The 15,907-nt window shown below is 41.4% G+C and overlaps 2 long non-coding RNA genes across 2 annotated transcripts in view; one reads left to right on the top strand and one right to left on the bottom strand.

Annotated features, from left to right (window-relative positions):
* The window catches only part of LOC122460188, a 20,126-nt gene extending 12,302 nt beyond the window's left edge, over window positions 1-7,824 (bottom strand). The window contains exons 1-2 of the long non-coding RNA XR_006281311.1: window positions 7,618-7,824; window positions 3,772-3,945 (exon numbers count right to left, since the gene is read on the bottom strand). This is a non-coding gene — a long non-coding RNA (uncharacterized LOC122460188). The remainder of the gene's footprint in view (window positions 1-3,771; window positions 3,946-7,617) is intronic.
* The window catches only part of LOC122460187, a 22,688-nt gene continuing 13,046 nt past the window's right edge, over window positions 6,266-15,907 (top strand). Inside the window, exon 1 of the long non-coding RNA XR_006281310.1 lies at window positions 6,266-6,278. This is a non-coding gene — a long non-coding RNA (uncharacterized LOC122460187). The remainder of the gene's footprint in view (window positions 6,279-15,907) is intronic.

The raw sequence follows: 15,907 nt of genomic DNA, 5'->3' as shown, positions 1-15,907 counted from the left end.
TAACAATCATCAATTGGAACACTGTTATTCAAATAGCTGAAAAATTTGGACACCTTTTTTTGGAAAAGAAATCCTTCATGTAATGGTATGTTCAATGGACTGTTCCACTGTCCTTGCTGGGAGGAGCTCTTTTTCTTTACACTTAAAAATGAAAATCTTACACATGCTTTATAATATCGATTCAGATTCCAGGGCTATGTCTTTCTGGTGCAATAGAGTGTTTCCACTCAGTGAGTCATGTGCTCCTCTATGTTGTGGGGGAAAACAAATCTTGCTATAGGGAACACTGAGAGGTATACTTAGTTTCCTCCAAATCCTTTAATCTAGGACTTCACTAACATGGGGTCAACACCGTAGACCACATGTGTCAAGTGGAAAATTCACCCCTGTGTTGAACTGACATGGATCTTGGACCACCCACTCTCAGAGAGCAGGAGACTTGGCAAAACTCTTCCAATTTCTCCCGTTCCAATAATAATAATTATTCCTCCCAGGAAGTAAGTGGTCCGAGCTCTATGTCTGCATTTGGGGTGAGATGTTGTAGCCACAGAAGGGAGTTACAGATAGTTCAACTAATATTAAATTGGATGCAAATTTCCAGTCAGAAATCTGTCCAGACTCAAGTAGAAGATGACTCAGACATTAGCTATTCCCTAATTTCTTCTCTGTCTGGCTTTATCAGTCCCTCAATACACGTGGAAAGGCTTCCAAAGTGCTTAGAGGCAGAAGGCAACAGAGCCTTTGTCCTACCACAATACGCCACTGGTTTCAGGCCTCTCAGCAGAGGTTATTATGTGATCCAGTATTTACAAGATACCAAGAAATGCTTAACTCTGGATTATCATGTAGAGTCCATACAATTCTCAAAATACCAGAAAGATACGTAAGAACAGCCATAGTGGGTCAGACCAAAGGTCCATCTAGCCCAGTATCCTGTCTTCTGACAGTGGTCAGTTCCAGGTGCTTCAGCAGGATTGAATAGAACAGGTAATCACCAAGTGATCATCCCCTGTCACCCATTCCAGCTTCTGACAAACAGAGGCTAAGGACACCATCCCTGCCCATCCAGGCTAATAGCCATTGATGGACCGATCCTCCATGAATTCATCTAGTCCTTTTTATAATCCTGTAATAGTTATAAACAAGTTAGGATGCTCCTCTAACTATGTAATGTAGCTCTTCTAAATATAAATATATATTTCTCCATAAAAAATTACTGTGGAACCAAATACTGCATAATTAAAACATATTTAGACAAGAATCATATATTCATTTTATATACAAAATCATGATAAAATAGATTCAACTGGGACTTTGGGCGTAAACTTAAGACATTCTGAAACCCCCCACACACACACACACACACACATCTCAAGAATATGAGGAAAAGATTAGAAAATATTTGATATTACTTGTTTTCTTTATGCAACACTTGTTCTATTCCACATTACACATCTTATATTCTGGACTCAAGTGTTCATTTTTTGTGTATATATACATAGACACACACGCACACACACACACACACACACACATAATCTAAAGATTAAAAACACTTCCACAATCTCTGAAATGAAACATTTTGAAGTGACTGTTTAAAGTTTTCTAGAACTATTAGCTTGGTACAAGTTGTGGGATGTTCAGCTGAAAAAGCAGTATATATAACATTGGTTCTAGCATCAGAGCCATGTTGTCATGAAGCAGCTGCTGTAAACAATATTGGAAACTGCAATCATTACTGCTTTATTTTTTTGCCTGCTCATACAAGTCCCAGAAATACAAGGCGCTGAGCAGGCTCAACTCCCACTGAAGTCACTGAGAAAACTCCCATTGACTAACTGTGCAGGATCAGGAAAAACAGAAGCAGAGAGCACTCACAGGAGGTACAGAACATCCCCATACATTTTTAAACTACACGTATTCTTAATTATTCAGAAGATAGGTAGAAACTATCTTTATACCTATGCAAAAAAAATTAGCTCTGAAGAATCTGATTTCTTCATGCCTCCAGCCTCTGTCAGGAAGGCTTGCTAACTATACCCCACGGGAAAAGTCGCATGGTTTGATAGCCTCCAGCATTGACAATTGGGAATCCCTGCAATCACAACTGCTGTACAGTCCAGCACTAGAGCACTGTGTTCTCCTCTGGAAAAATTCACATCTTGCAGGAGACATTTGAAATGTGCTGACTGATTAGGTCTGATTAAGAGCAACAATTAAGAGCCAGTAGCCATGGATCATAATTACCTTTTCTGAACATTATTCAATGCATTTATTTTTTTTGAAATATAAAATGTGTATATTGACAATTTCCTCTCAGGTGCAACTAAACTGGAATCTGTCAAGTTACATGAGGGTATATGTGATTTTTTGTCAGAAGGTGATGCACTGTTAAATGAAAACATAATACTATTTAGAGTGTTGTTATTTAGCTGTGACCTTCTGGTCCTTTTCCTGAAGAAGAACTGTGTGAAGCTTGAAAGCTTGTCTTTTCCATTAAAAGAGGCTGGTCCAATAAAAGATATTATCTCACCCACCTTGTCTCTAACATAATACTATGTGCTTTTGCCCAGATACACAAAGGTATTTAGGGGGCTGTGACCCTAGGCACCTCTGTATTCACACCCTAGACACTACTGCAATAATATTTGTAGAATATGCCTTGTGAAGTATAATATAAATGCTAACAACACTGGTTATTAATATCACTATTAAATGCATGTGTTAACATTATAAGTGAAGTTATGAATTCCCTCTGTAGGATGTTACTAGAAGATGTTTAAGACCAGACAGCCTAGCCCAGGTAAAGATCTGTCCTAATCAAAAGCATGTGTTTACCACAATTTACATTAAACGTAGCAGTAAACAAAGCCATTGAACTAAACCAGTGAGGGTTATCCTGCATCTGAACTTGAAAGACACAATTGGCGCCGCTCCCATGCCCCAGAGAGATACAGGAGACTGAATCCCAGGAAGCTTTGTTACCAGATTTGCCCATTACTTTGGGGTCTGCTCATTTATTAGGACTATTCCTCTGGGGGGGATGGGGGGGTGTTCTGTAATTCTGTCAATGTACTGCTTGTGTCACTTGTGTTCTCATATGGAGCTCTACTTCTCTCTTTTGCAGTGGAGCTATTCTGCAGGACCTAGGTTCTCCAGGGCTGGATTCTTCCAGCCCCAGAATCAGATGAATACACACACACACACACACACACACACATGCTCACAAACACTAACAAAGCACAGCTGAGTAGATTGGGTCAATCAGCAGTCCCAAGCTGACCCCTTAAATGTCCCTGTACTCAGCAGGCTGAGTCAAGCAGCACCTCCAAGCGGTCACCCTCATAGGCCCTTGGACTCAGCAGACTGGGTTGAGCAGCACTTCCAAGTTGCCACCCTCTTATGCCACAGGTTCAGCATGTCTCTATCCCCACTTTCACGTTACAATTGTTCTGGTAGTAACCCACTTGAGCAAACCCCACAAGATTTTTGAGCGTTACAGGAATCTTTAGCTGAGGTAAGAGGAGTGTTGTTGCAGAGCAAATGGAGAAGCCAAAAACACAAAAGGGGGAGGGGAAGCAACCAACTTAACCATAAACGTTATTTATTGCTAGGTAATAACCATAAAAAGAGAGCCAAGCAAACGAAACAGTTACAATATTAAATCTAGCTTAAATGTAATTACAAAAGTCAGGTTTAGAAAACTATAACTGATCATACAAGTCAGGGTCAGAAGGCTATACCTAGAGAGAGAGAGAACTGGGTTCTCACAACTCGTGAAGGTTGAACCAGTTGGGGTTCCCAGGAGATGGTGGCAGCTGAAGGTCTGGAGTGCTGGAGACAGGCAGAGCCCCCAGCACGATCAGTCAGGAGGAGATGAAGTCCCAATGGAACTGATGCAGATTTTTTCCAGGCATCAGAACACTTTAGCGTGGGTAGGGGTTTCTAAAGGGAAACAACAATGGTTCAAGGGAGAACACTATATTTGTTTATGGGTAAACTGATGGCTTGAGGGAGTATACCAAAGTTGTTTTCTTCAGGCTAGACAATAGGAACTGATCATTCCTGGCTATGGGCGGTATTCTTTCAAGGGAGCTCACAATGCAATTAGACAGCTTCAGTATTTTGGATACCAATAAAGGATTTATTACTAGAATTGGTCTGATAACTACTGAGCTGGGTGTGCAGTCATGGGTTCATTAACATCTGGAGCAGAGATCCCACATCATGCAGTGCTTCCCGGTTTTTCTGGTCCCAGAGTTCAGTGCAGTTCTTGCCTTGGAATCTCTGTTCTTCATTCTATATACTAATGGAGATGCCTCCTTGTCCTATCTTCGATGCAAATGAGGCTAGGGGAGTTGCCTTAATCCTGTCATCCTTGTCCGGAGCGGTTTAGGTATGTCTCCCACTGCCTTTTTATTGCTTTTTGTAAGTCTTTCTTCTGATTGGTTTTGGTTCAAGCAGAGGCTGGGGGTAGGGGTGCCCTTCTTGAGTCAGACAGGCTGGATACTGAGCCCTGGTTCCCCAAGAACACAGAGCTTGACAGGTAATAGCCTTTCTGATTAGTAAAACTAGTAAGGGGATATAAGGAACAGAGAAAGACTCCATCTTTAGCCTTTAAGTTAGGAGTCAAAGAAACCAAGGGATTTGATCCCTGTAATGGGTCCTGACCATCTCTACTTTCTATCTTTTACTTAGTATCAGTTAATCCATGTTCTTTTGTTAATAAGCTTGTTTTGCTTTCATTATAAATCATCAATTCTGTGTAAATTCAGGAAAGTGTGTGCTTATAGAAAGCTAACAAGTTGGAGTATTTTACTGTCTCTGTAAAGATAGCAAACCTAACACTTTCTCTTGGAGACTCCAGTGAGAGGGACTGCTCCCTGCAGTAGGATGATTTTGGGGTGAATTCAGGACTGGAAGGTACTAAGGTAAGCCTGCAAGGGGTAACTAGCATGGGCAAAGCAAGCCTGAGGCTTGTGGGCTGGTGGCAGTCTGTTGGGGTCAAAGCTCTGGACCTAAGCTGCATAGACACCAGGGATTACAAGGCAGACAGTGACTGAACCCCTTACTGGCTAGGGTGAACCCCAAAACATCACCATGCCTAAACCCCAGATTTAGGCACCACTATGCTTCACAATACCCCCATTTGGCTGCTGCCTAACCCTCCAGGTGCTTAAAATTTCAGAGTAAAAGTTCCTTAGATGCCTACGGTGCTGCCTCTGGCCACGCACACTGATGCCTCAGTCTAAGCATCCAGATGCCTACGTCCCACCTAAGACCCAGGGAAATCCACAAACCAAGAGAAGATGCATTCTTCCATCTAACCCATCTTTGGGGCCTCATCAGGAAGGTGTGCTTAGAGGCTACCTACTGAATCAGACCCCAGGGAAGGTAGTTTCCAGCAGGGTCAGTAGTTGTGGTTTCTTTTATGTCAAGTCTCTTCAACAAACAAGAATCAACCAACTTGCCCAGGTCTGTCCCTCAGCCACCATAAATTCCTCAACCCAAAGTTCCTAGCTCTTACCTAAGAGCCTGTTGATAGTCTCCTAAGTCTTCCTTCTGTCCATTTTTGTTTCTGGGAGCAATATCTCCGGTGATGTTGCACTCCATATGATTTCATAAAAATATGCTAATGAGTGTGAATATAATGTAACTGGAATATGCTTCATGCAAAAGATCTCTTTTAAGGTATCATTACAAAGCTTATAATCTATTGAGTGTGGTCATCCTATTTGTATAAATGTATCATTCTTGTATCTGAAACTAGAAATATGAAATATAACTCTGAGGTCCTATTGTAATTATGCAAAGTGTGGGCCATTAATGGTGGTTTGGAATCTTGATGGCTCCCATCAACTAGGACAATTGGTTGTAAATGGCTCTGATTACTTGCAAGCCTTCCTGTGAGTCAGGCCAGGAAGAAGGAAGGCTTGGGGTCTCACAGGACATGTGACCATGTCACCTGGTACTGGAATCCATCTTAAACTTGGTGCTTTTCCATTTACAAGGAGGGATGGGGACCCAGAGAGACAAAAGATTCCTGCCTTGTGCCAAAGCTATATAAGGGGGTGGAACAGAACAAAGGGGGTTCCAGTCATGAGAAATCCCCTAGTTATCATATGAGCTGGAGCTAGCAAGAACTGTACCAGGGAAAGGATTGGGCCCAGACTAGGAAGGAGTCCAGTCTGTGAAAGAAGCTTATTGGAAAATCTCTAAGGGTGAGATTTTATCTGTAATCGGTTTCTTAATGTATTAGGCTTAGATTTGCATGTTTTGTTTCATTTTGGTTAGTAACTTACTTTGTTCTGTCTGTTATTACTTGGAACCACTTAAATTATACTTAATAAAATCACTTGTGCTTATTAACTAACCCAGAGTAATTAATACCTGGGGGAGCAAACAACTGTGCATATCTCTCTATCAGTGTTATAGAGGGTAATCAATTTATGAGTTTACCCTGTATAAGCTTTATACAGAGTAAAATGGATTCATTTGGAGTTTGGATCCCATTGGGAGTCTGGGTGCTGGAGACAGGAGCACTTCTTAATCTGGTTTCAGTTAAGTCTATAGCATTGGGGCATGTGGTTCAGACCATGGGTCTGTGTTGGAGAAGACTGGCATGTCTGGCTCAACAAGGCAGGGTTCTGGAGGCCCAAACTGGCAGAGAAAATGGGCTCAGAGATAGTCTCAGCACATCAGGTGACCGTCTCAAGGGGGTCTCTGTGACTGAACTCATCACACCTCCCACTTGTAGCTGCAGTCTCTGGCAGATATTGCAGCTCCTCCTCTCCATTTTATGAGAATCAGCCAGTTAAGAGGCAAGTCTTTCCCCAGGTGCAACAATCAGGGCTAATCAGCCAGCCAGCTGCTAACCTCTGACCTCAGTCGAATGCAATCTCTTAGACCTTCACAGGGGGACACAGGTTAAATTCTCTCCTCTGCCTTAGGGGCAAAAGGATTTGAACAGGGCTCTCCTACAGCTCAGGGAAATGCTTTAACACTGGCCTATGGGATATTCTGATATGGGGCTCCCTGTTCCACTTTAAAGAAATACTTAAGGAGTCATTGGAGTAGAGAAAGAAAATGAGAATGACTCAATAGCCTGGCAGTTAGGCTACTGATGTGGGAGACCCAGAGTCCAGTTAGGTGCCTAATTTAGGCTTCATGGATCCCTGTATTGTTCCAGTGACTTTCTAGGCACCTAAAAGTTAGGCATTGTGACACTGAGTGCCGCAACAGCTGAGTCCCTTTGCGGATCTGTGCCTTTGTTCTTTTGGGGTGAAATTAACTTCACTTGTAGAAATCCAGAGGTTTGGGCTTTGGGTAGGTAGTGGAGAGGTGACATCCACCCTGGGATCAGAGAGCAGGACTGTAATCCAGCACTCATGGGGCCGCTATTGCAGCTCATGGGATAGTATAGCAGCCCTCCACAGCACTTGTACAGTCTCCTGGCCCCTTTGAAGGCCTCCTCCCATGATTGTCCTTTATGCTGGCCTACGTGGGGCTGGCACAGAGACCTGTGTGGCACAAATGGGGGTGCAGAAGCAGTCTATTGATGGCTTCCTTGGCAGCCTTGGCCTGGGGCTTAAGTAATACAGAAAACTTTGTTCTGACCTTCATAGGAGGGTGAATTTCATCCCCTGCATTTCATTCTTCCTCTCGGACTGCCATGAGTTGCCTTGTATGAAATTTCATATTTTCATTGCTTCTTCTTAAACATCTTGTAAAATAAATAGCACTTTTTCAGTTCCTTCAAATGCACCTTTCATTGTATATATTTTTTGTTTTTACTTAATTAAACTGAACCAGAGAGCTTCTGCAAGAGTATAATAGTTGATATTATACTTTCCTTGGCTACATCAGGACCCTTCCATTTCTACAGTGCTTCAGCTCCTGATCTTGTCTTATACATAGTCTTTTCAATCATTTGTGGCTGTGCAGCATCATTCCAAAAGTGACACCATTGTAGTGCGTCTGATGCAGCTGCTAGGATGATTGGGATTTCAAATATCCTGCCATATTAAGGTGCGTGCGGGGGGGGGGGGGGGGGGGGGGACACGAAGGAGGTTAGGAAAAGAAACCTGGCCTAATTAAGAAGAGTGAACTAGATTTAATGATGAACAATTTATTGGCAGTTAATAGAGCTCATACACGGTAGCCAGGAGCTAGAAAATTTATCATTAAAAAGAATCTCTATTACATGCAAAATCCCTTTTCTCTTGATATGGTTAGCAACTGCACTTCACAATTACCATTTTTATAAGCTTGATTTACTGGCAAAGGGAGCTGTATTTTATAGAGTCACAATGCAACTCATAGAGGCAGTAACTATTTAAATACGCAGAATTTAAGTTTTTTCTCAAAGTTTGTATACTCTTCTACATTTGATCTTACTGTGTAATCATGACCTTGATTTTACTTAGCTTCAAACTTGATTCAGCGTTAGCCTCCAGTAACTTTTTCAGCCACCTGAAAATCTCCTTAAAATGCTTTTGGTTAATATTGTCAATAAAGCTCACAGTAGGAAAGAACCAAGTGGCTACATAAGTGTACCAAAACTGTTTCAGTATGCGGTGTTTGCACAAGAGGCCAAATTCGGTCCCCACAAACACAGAAGAATTGTCTTTGAAGATAGTGGGAATTGAGAATATAATACCCAGGGCAGGCTTCTATGAATTATTTTTACTTTTGTAAGAAAGAATTGTAGGGACCTATTCCTAGAAAGTTAAGTGCTGTCAAAGCGTACAAACAACTCTGCCAATGCACCTAAATCCCATCCTGGAAGTAAGTCTGTAGCAACCTTGCATATCCAGATGTGAGATTTATTTTTGGCAACCAAGACTTGGGGTTGTGATTTCAGTCCACTGAAGAAAACAGAGGGTGCTGCATGAAGTTGTTTTGGTGATTCATCAGATGGCACTCTTCCCAATGAGTCAGTACTGACCTAATGCCCGAGCAAGGTGTTTTGGCCATAGTATATTTAAATTCTGCTTGCAGTTCATCCTTCACTTTGTTATCATGCAATGTTGTTTGCTGAATTTAACAGCTGCCCTGTTCCACCTCAGAGGTGGCTGCATTGCAATGGTTTTTGAAAGAATTCTTGTTTTTTGTGTTTAGTTTATGAAGAGTGTTGGGCTCTTCCAGCTCCTCTTCAGGTCTGGAAAAGGTAACCAGAGTGTCATAGCTAAATATAAGGTGGAACTGATTGTCTCACATAAGGAATTAACACATGTTGCAAGAAACCATTCAAAATGAAGTGGGCAATTAACACCTCATCAGTCATAGGACAAAGGAGAGTTAGTAGGCTACCAGTTGTTGTAATTAGACAAAACCAGTTATTTTATTCTTTAAAACTAACAGTTGTGTTGATTTGTGATAAGCTGTGTGGTAGTTTTGTGATTGTGGCCGTAGGACAGGGACTTATCTGTGATTACTAAACTCCTTTTTGCTTCTGACTTAAGAGGATTGAAGGCCTAGTTCAGAGTGGACATTAACTCAGTTGTCCCATTTATCACCCCCTGAATGGTAGCAAAACACATGAAGGGCAGTTTTCCTCTAAGGAAAACAGGATGAAAATAATTCCTGCTATTGAAGAAAGTAGCTCATTCTCCTCCTTGGACAACAGGAGCCTAAGTGAAGCTATTCATTGGGTCCCATTATATTGTCCCTGTCAAACAGTGACAATTTGAGGAATAAGGAATAATAGACATGTCATCCCTTATCCAGGAAACACCCTCGCAGGGAACAGGAACTGCCATGAGTTCCGATTTAGGGAGTTTCTGATACTTTGTTCTGTTGGGCAAAGGGCCAGGGTGAGTCCCTCCACAGAAATAACAAGGGACTTAACTCCCTAAACCTGAAAAACCTCTGAGATCAGATGAGGCCAGAGAAACCCACATGAAACCCCTATACCGCCACTCTGCTTCTCAACATGGCTTCTCCAGGTGCCCGTCCTCCATACCACAACCCCTGCCCTATGGAGGATGACAGTGGGGAGAGAACAGGGAGTTTGCATTGTGTGAGACAATGCTGAGGAAAGCAGCTGACTCCCATGACCCCGCGTCCTCCCTACCTGTGGAATTTTGCCCTACTTAGGGAAGGGCTTCTATGGGGTTGGGAGAAGGTAGGGAAGACGATGTGTTCCTTTTGGGCTGCCAAAACACAACATAATAAAAACTGCTCACAAAATAACTTCTGCTGGCCTTTCTTCAGAGATGTATTTCTATAATTTCTTGAGAGGTCCTTTCACCATGCTCTCTCAATGAAAGTTTGACCATAGATTTCATGCTCTAGTAGGCAGCAGCATGAAGGCCATTCTAGGGCAGTGAACTGCAAGACATGACACCTTGGGGTCTATCAACCATCTCTGCACTGACTTTCTATGTTACTTTGAGCAAGTCACTTTGTTACTCTGTGCCTCAATTTCCCCATTGTATGTCTTATAATGATATTTACACACTGATGTAAAGCTCTTTGAGGCCTTGGAATGAAAAAGCCCCATACCCCATTTGGCCCGATTACTCCATACGGTGAGGGATAGCAAAAGACCTTACATTATAAAATCTAGAATCATATCTTAGTAGCAGATTGTGTGACTAATTTGAAGAGAAGAAATAAAATGTTAAAGTAGCCAGAAAATCATTTAAAATCCCTCTGCTGCTAGAAGGCTTTCTGTTTGACCAGAGAGGACTGCATCCAGTAGTTCCAGCCAGGAAGGAGCTTCCTTTGACAAAGACAACATTTAGTAAAACAATGGCAACTTGCAAAGAATTACACCAAGAAGTCTGCCAGAGGACAGAAAAAAGTGTCCAGTACAGAGAGAAAGAGCTTGCTAAAGGTGACTTTAGCAAATCCCTTTCAGTCCCTGTGGAAGAAAGAGTGAAACACCCTCTCAGAGCAGCTTTCTGAGTCCAAATATAACTGGAGAGACAAAGGATCAGACATGTCCTCTTTTTGTAGTTCTCATGGTTAGGAATGTCTGCACTGCCCTCTCTTTCCAGAGAACAAGATACAAAAAGATTTAACATTCCCATGGATTTTCCTCACAAAATAAAATGGGCCACTTTAGCATACAGAGAAACTCACTAAGTGACATTCTCTTGACTTGTTTTCTAACCCAGGTTTGGTGTTTACAAAATGAACACTGTTACTGATAGAGGTCTCAGTGACCCACACTCTCAGATGGAATATCTCTGATCCATCCAATTAAAATCACACAATCATCTTCTGAATGTACTCTTTCCAGTTATGATATTTCTTTATGCTCATAGACATAATTTGTGCTATTTGCTACTTCAGCTATATCAGTATGTTGAACTTCTATACCAGTAGAAGCTTACCAATAATAATAATGATCAGCACTTATATAGGACTATTACTAGTACATCTTCAATCCACTTTAAGATCCACTAACTCCTCCTTCTCACGCCCCAGTGAATTATTATCATCCTTATTTCACAAAAGAAGTAATGAAGGCATATAGGCAAAAATGATTTGCTCCTGGATGCGAAGTTGTTAGAGCTTGGATGAGACCATAGGAGTTCCAGGCTCCCTGTCCTGTGCTCAGCCTTGTAAATCACACATTTCTGTCAACTCTGTAAATGATTAAAAGTATGTTTCTAATTGTGACAAATGCTGTATGGAGACAAATGCTATCATTCTTCAATTACAAACTTAGCTGTTCTTCATCATACAATGGTTACTTTTAAAAGTCAATATTTGACAACACTTCCCAAGGTTCATTCTTTAAATGGCAATCATTGTGCTCTCTACTTCTTATAATTCCCCTTTGTCATACTACAGTGGAGGAGAAATAGCAAGTTTTTACTATAAAGTGATGAGCAAAAATTAATCTTATCATGGAAATAATGAGACAGGTGGTTCTATTGATCCAATGTAGAGACAACTGATGCAATTGACTAGGTGATCATTGGTTCACCACAAAAAATGTTCATTGAGATCTTTTCAGTAGACCATTAAAATCCAGTTCAAATTACTGGAAACCTTAACTGAATCCAAACTTCCAAACCAACTGCATTTTCCATTTCCCCTGCATTTAAGGATCTTTGTCTTAATATATATCTTAATATATACACAAAGTTTTATGACAATAGAAAGCAATGCAATATGCAATCATTCATGTTTCTGACTGGAAACCTAGAAATAGCAATGATGTTCTACTACTCCCTGAGGAACTACAGCCACCATTGTGTTCGTCCTGCCATCCTGATAAACTTTTTGCCTCATTAGCAATGAAAATGAGCTTTTTTATCACAATATCTTTAATTGCAGGTTTCACCCATGATAGAAGGGCAAATATATTATCTGTAAATATTACATGTAAGTTATTTTTTCCCCTTCTGTGATCATGAGACATGGGCACTACCTGGTCACCATCAAGTAATGGGTTAACGCCAACTCAGCACTCCACTCCCCCAGCACCAGCAGCAGATAAGGGGGCAGGACTGAAGGCAACAAACCAATCAAATTCCATAGGAGGAAGGCCAGAAACTCTATTAAAGTATTTAGGCCAAAAGAAAGGATTGAAGAGAATCCTTCATTTGCAGGGAGAGATTCAACCATGGGAATGATGACCTTGGGAAATGTCAAGACCATGTTAATGGAGAAGGAAGGTGTCAACACTGAAAGCAGCCCATATTGTTTAACTGGTGATTGTATGGGATGACATGGACTAAAAGAACCAGGCAGAGGAAAAGACGAGCTAGTGAAGGAGAAATAGAGCTTAGGAATAGGTTTGCAGAGTTGGAAAATGAAGAAGGGGCTCAGCAGGTACTAGTTGAAGGTGGAAGGGTAAGGAAGAAGAGAAGAGAGGCTAGTCCTATAGGAAAAGCGGAAGAGTCAAGGGAGACTAGACCAAATATGAGCCCCAGGAGGATACAGGATGGGTTGAAGAGGATTATAAGGGAAAATAGGAATGGAAAGAACTTGCAGCCAGAGGGAACAGGGGAGAGACTGGAGAATAGCACTGTCACCAGGAAAAGGCAGGTCTATGTGATAGGGGACTCTTTATTGAGAAGAATAGACAGGCCTGTAACTAGAGCTGATCCAGAGAATAGAAGAGTGTGCTGTCTTCCGGGTGCTAAGATAAGGGATGTAGACCTGAGGTTGAAAAGGATCCTGAAGGGAGCAGGAAAGAATCCCCTAATTATCCTTCATGTGGGAACAAATGATACGGCTAGATTCTCGCTGGAAAGTATTAAGGGAGACTATGCTAGGCTGGGGAAGACGCTTAAGGAAATTGAGGCTCAGGTGATCTTTAGCGGGATCCTTCCTGTTCCTAGAGAAGGGCAACAAAGGTGTGACAAGATAATAACTGTCAACAGATGGCTTAGGCAGTGGTGCTATAAGGAGGGCTTTGGGATGTATGGCCACTGGGAGGCATTCACGGACAGAGGACAGTTCTCTCGGGATGGACTTCATCTGAGTAGGGAAGGAAATAGACTTCTAGGATCGAGGCTGGCACAACTGATAAAGAGAGCTTTAAACTAGGAATTAGAGGGAGATGGTTGGGAGATGTCCAGGAAATCTCCACGCCAGATTTTAGCATTGAAAGGGAAGAAGACGAAGTAAGAAAGGATACAGCCGTGGGTAGGAGAATGTATATAAGGAGCGAGGGCGGTGTGGATACTAGTCTAATAGGTTATACTGGCTGTAGAATGACTGTGCCCAATAGGGTACAAAATGTGAGCGAGGCCAAACAGCAAAAATTAAGATGTTCATACACCAATGCGAGGAGCCTAGGTAACAAAATGGAGGAACTAGAGCTACTGGTGCAGGAAGTGAAACCAGATATTATAGGGATAACAGAAACATGGTGGAATAGTAGTCATGACTGGACTACAGGTATTGAAGTGTATGTGCTGTTTAGGAAAGACAGAAACAAAGGTAAAGGTGGTGGAGTTGCATTGTATATCAATGATGAGTTAGAATGTAAAGAAATAAGAAGCGATGCAATGGATAAGACAGAGTCCGTCTGGGCAAAAATTACATTGGGGAAGAAAACTAGTAAAGCCTCTCCTACAATAGAGCTTGGGGTGTGTTATAGACCTCCGGGATCTAATTTGGATATGGATAGAGCCCTTTTTAATGTCTTGAATCAAGTAAATACTAATGGAAACTGCATGATCATGGGAGACTTTAACTTTCCAGATATAGACTGGAGGACCAGTGCTAGTAATAATAATAGGGCTCAGATTTTCCTAGATGTGATAGCTGATGGATTCCTTCATCAAGTAGTTGCTGAACCGACTAGAGGGGATGCCATTTTAGATTTAATTTTGGTGAGTAGCGAGGACCTCATAGAAGAAATGGTTGTAGGGGACAATCTTGGCTCAAGTGATCATGAGCTAATTCAGTTCAAACTAAATGGAAGGATTAACAAAAATAAATCTGCAACTAGAGTTTTTGATTTCAAAAGGGCTGACTTTCAAAAATTAAGGAAATTAGTTAGGGAAGTGGATTGGACTAAAGAATTTATGGATCTAAAGGTAGAGGAGGCCTGGGATTACTTTAAATCAAAGCTGCAGAAGCTATCGGAAGCCTGTATCCCAAGAAAGGGGAAAAAATTCATAGGAAGGAGTTGTAGACCAAGCTGGATGAGCAAGCAAGAGGGGATTAAGAAGAAGCAGAAAGCATACAGGGAGTGGAAGATGGGAGGGATCAGCAAGGAAAGCTACCTAATTGAGGTCAGAACATGTAGGGATAAAGTGAGACAGGCTAAAAGTCGAGTAGAGTTGGACCTTGCAAAGGGAATTAAAACCAATAGTAAAAGGTTCTATAGCCATATAAATAAGAAGAAAACTAAGAAAGAAGAAGTGGGGCCACTTAACACTGAGGATGGAGTGGAGGTTAAAGATAATCTAGGCATGGCCCAATATCTAAACAAATACTTTGCCTCAGTCTTTAATAAGGCTAAAGAGGATCTTAGGGATAATGGTAGCATGACAAATGGGAATGAGGATATGGAGGTAGATATTACCATATCTGAGGTAGAAGCGAAACTCAAACAGCTTAATGGGACTAAATCGGGGGGGCCCAGATAATCTTCATCCAAGAATATTAAAGGAATTGGCACCTGAAATTGCAAGCCCATTAGCAAGAATTTTTAATGAATCTGTAAACTCAGGAGTAGTACCGAATGATTGGAGAATTGCTAATATAGTTCCTATTTTTAAGAAAGGAAAAAAAGTGATCCGGGTAACTACAGGCCAGTTAGTTTGACATCTGTAGTATGCAAGGTCCTGGAAAAAATTTTGAAGGAGAAATTAGATAAGAACATTGAAGTCAATGGTAAATGGGACAAAATACAACATGGTTTTACAAAAGGTAGATCGTGCCAAACCAACGTAATCTCCTTTTTTGAAAAAGTAACAGATTTTTTAGATAAAGGAAATGCAGTGGATCTCATTTACCTAGATTTCAGTAAGGCATTTGATACCGTGCCACATGGGGAATTATTAGTTAAATTGGAGAAGATGGGGATCAATATGAACATCAAAAGGTGGATAAGGAATTGGTTAAAGGGGAGACTGCAACGGGTCCTACTGAAAGGCGAACTGTCAGGCTGGAGGGAGGTTACCAGTGGAGTTCCTCAGGGATCAGTTTTGGGACCAATCTTATTTAATCTTTTTATTACTGACCTTGGCACAAAAAGTGGGAGTGTGCTAATAAAGTTTGCAGATGATACAAAGCTGGGAGGTATTGCCAATTCGGAGAAGGATCGGGATATTATACAGGAGGATCTGGATGACCTTGTAAACTGGAGTAACAGTAATAGGATGAAATTTAATAGTGAGAAGTGTAAGGTTATGCATTTAGGGATTAATAACAAAATTTTAGTTATAAGTTGGGGACGCATCAATTAGAAGTAACGGAAGAGGAGAAG

The sequence above is a fragment of the Dermochelys coriacea genome, chromosome 5 (genome assembly GCF_009764565.3).
Source record: "Dermochelys coriacea isolate rDerCor1 chromosome 5, rDerCor1.pri.v4, whole genome shotgun sequence".
Lineage (NCBI taxonomy): Eukaryota > Metazoa > Chordata > Testudines > Dermochelyidae > Dermochelys > Dermochelys coriacea.
The sequence above is the reverse complement of the archived record's forward strand: the minus strand, read 5'-3'. Positions and strand labels throughout refer to the sequence as shown.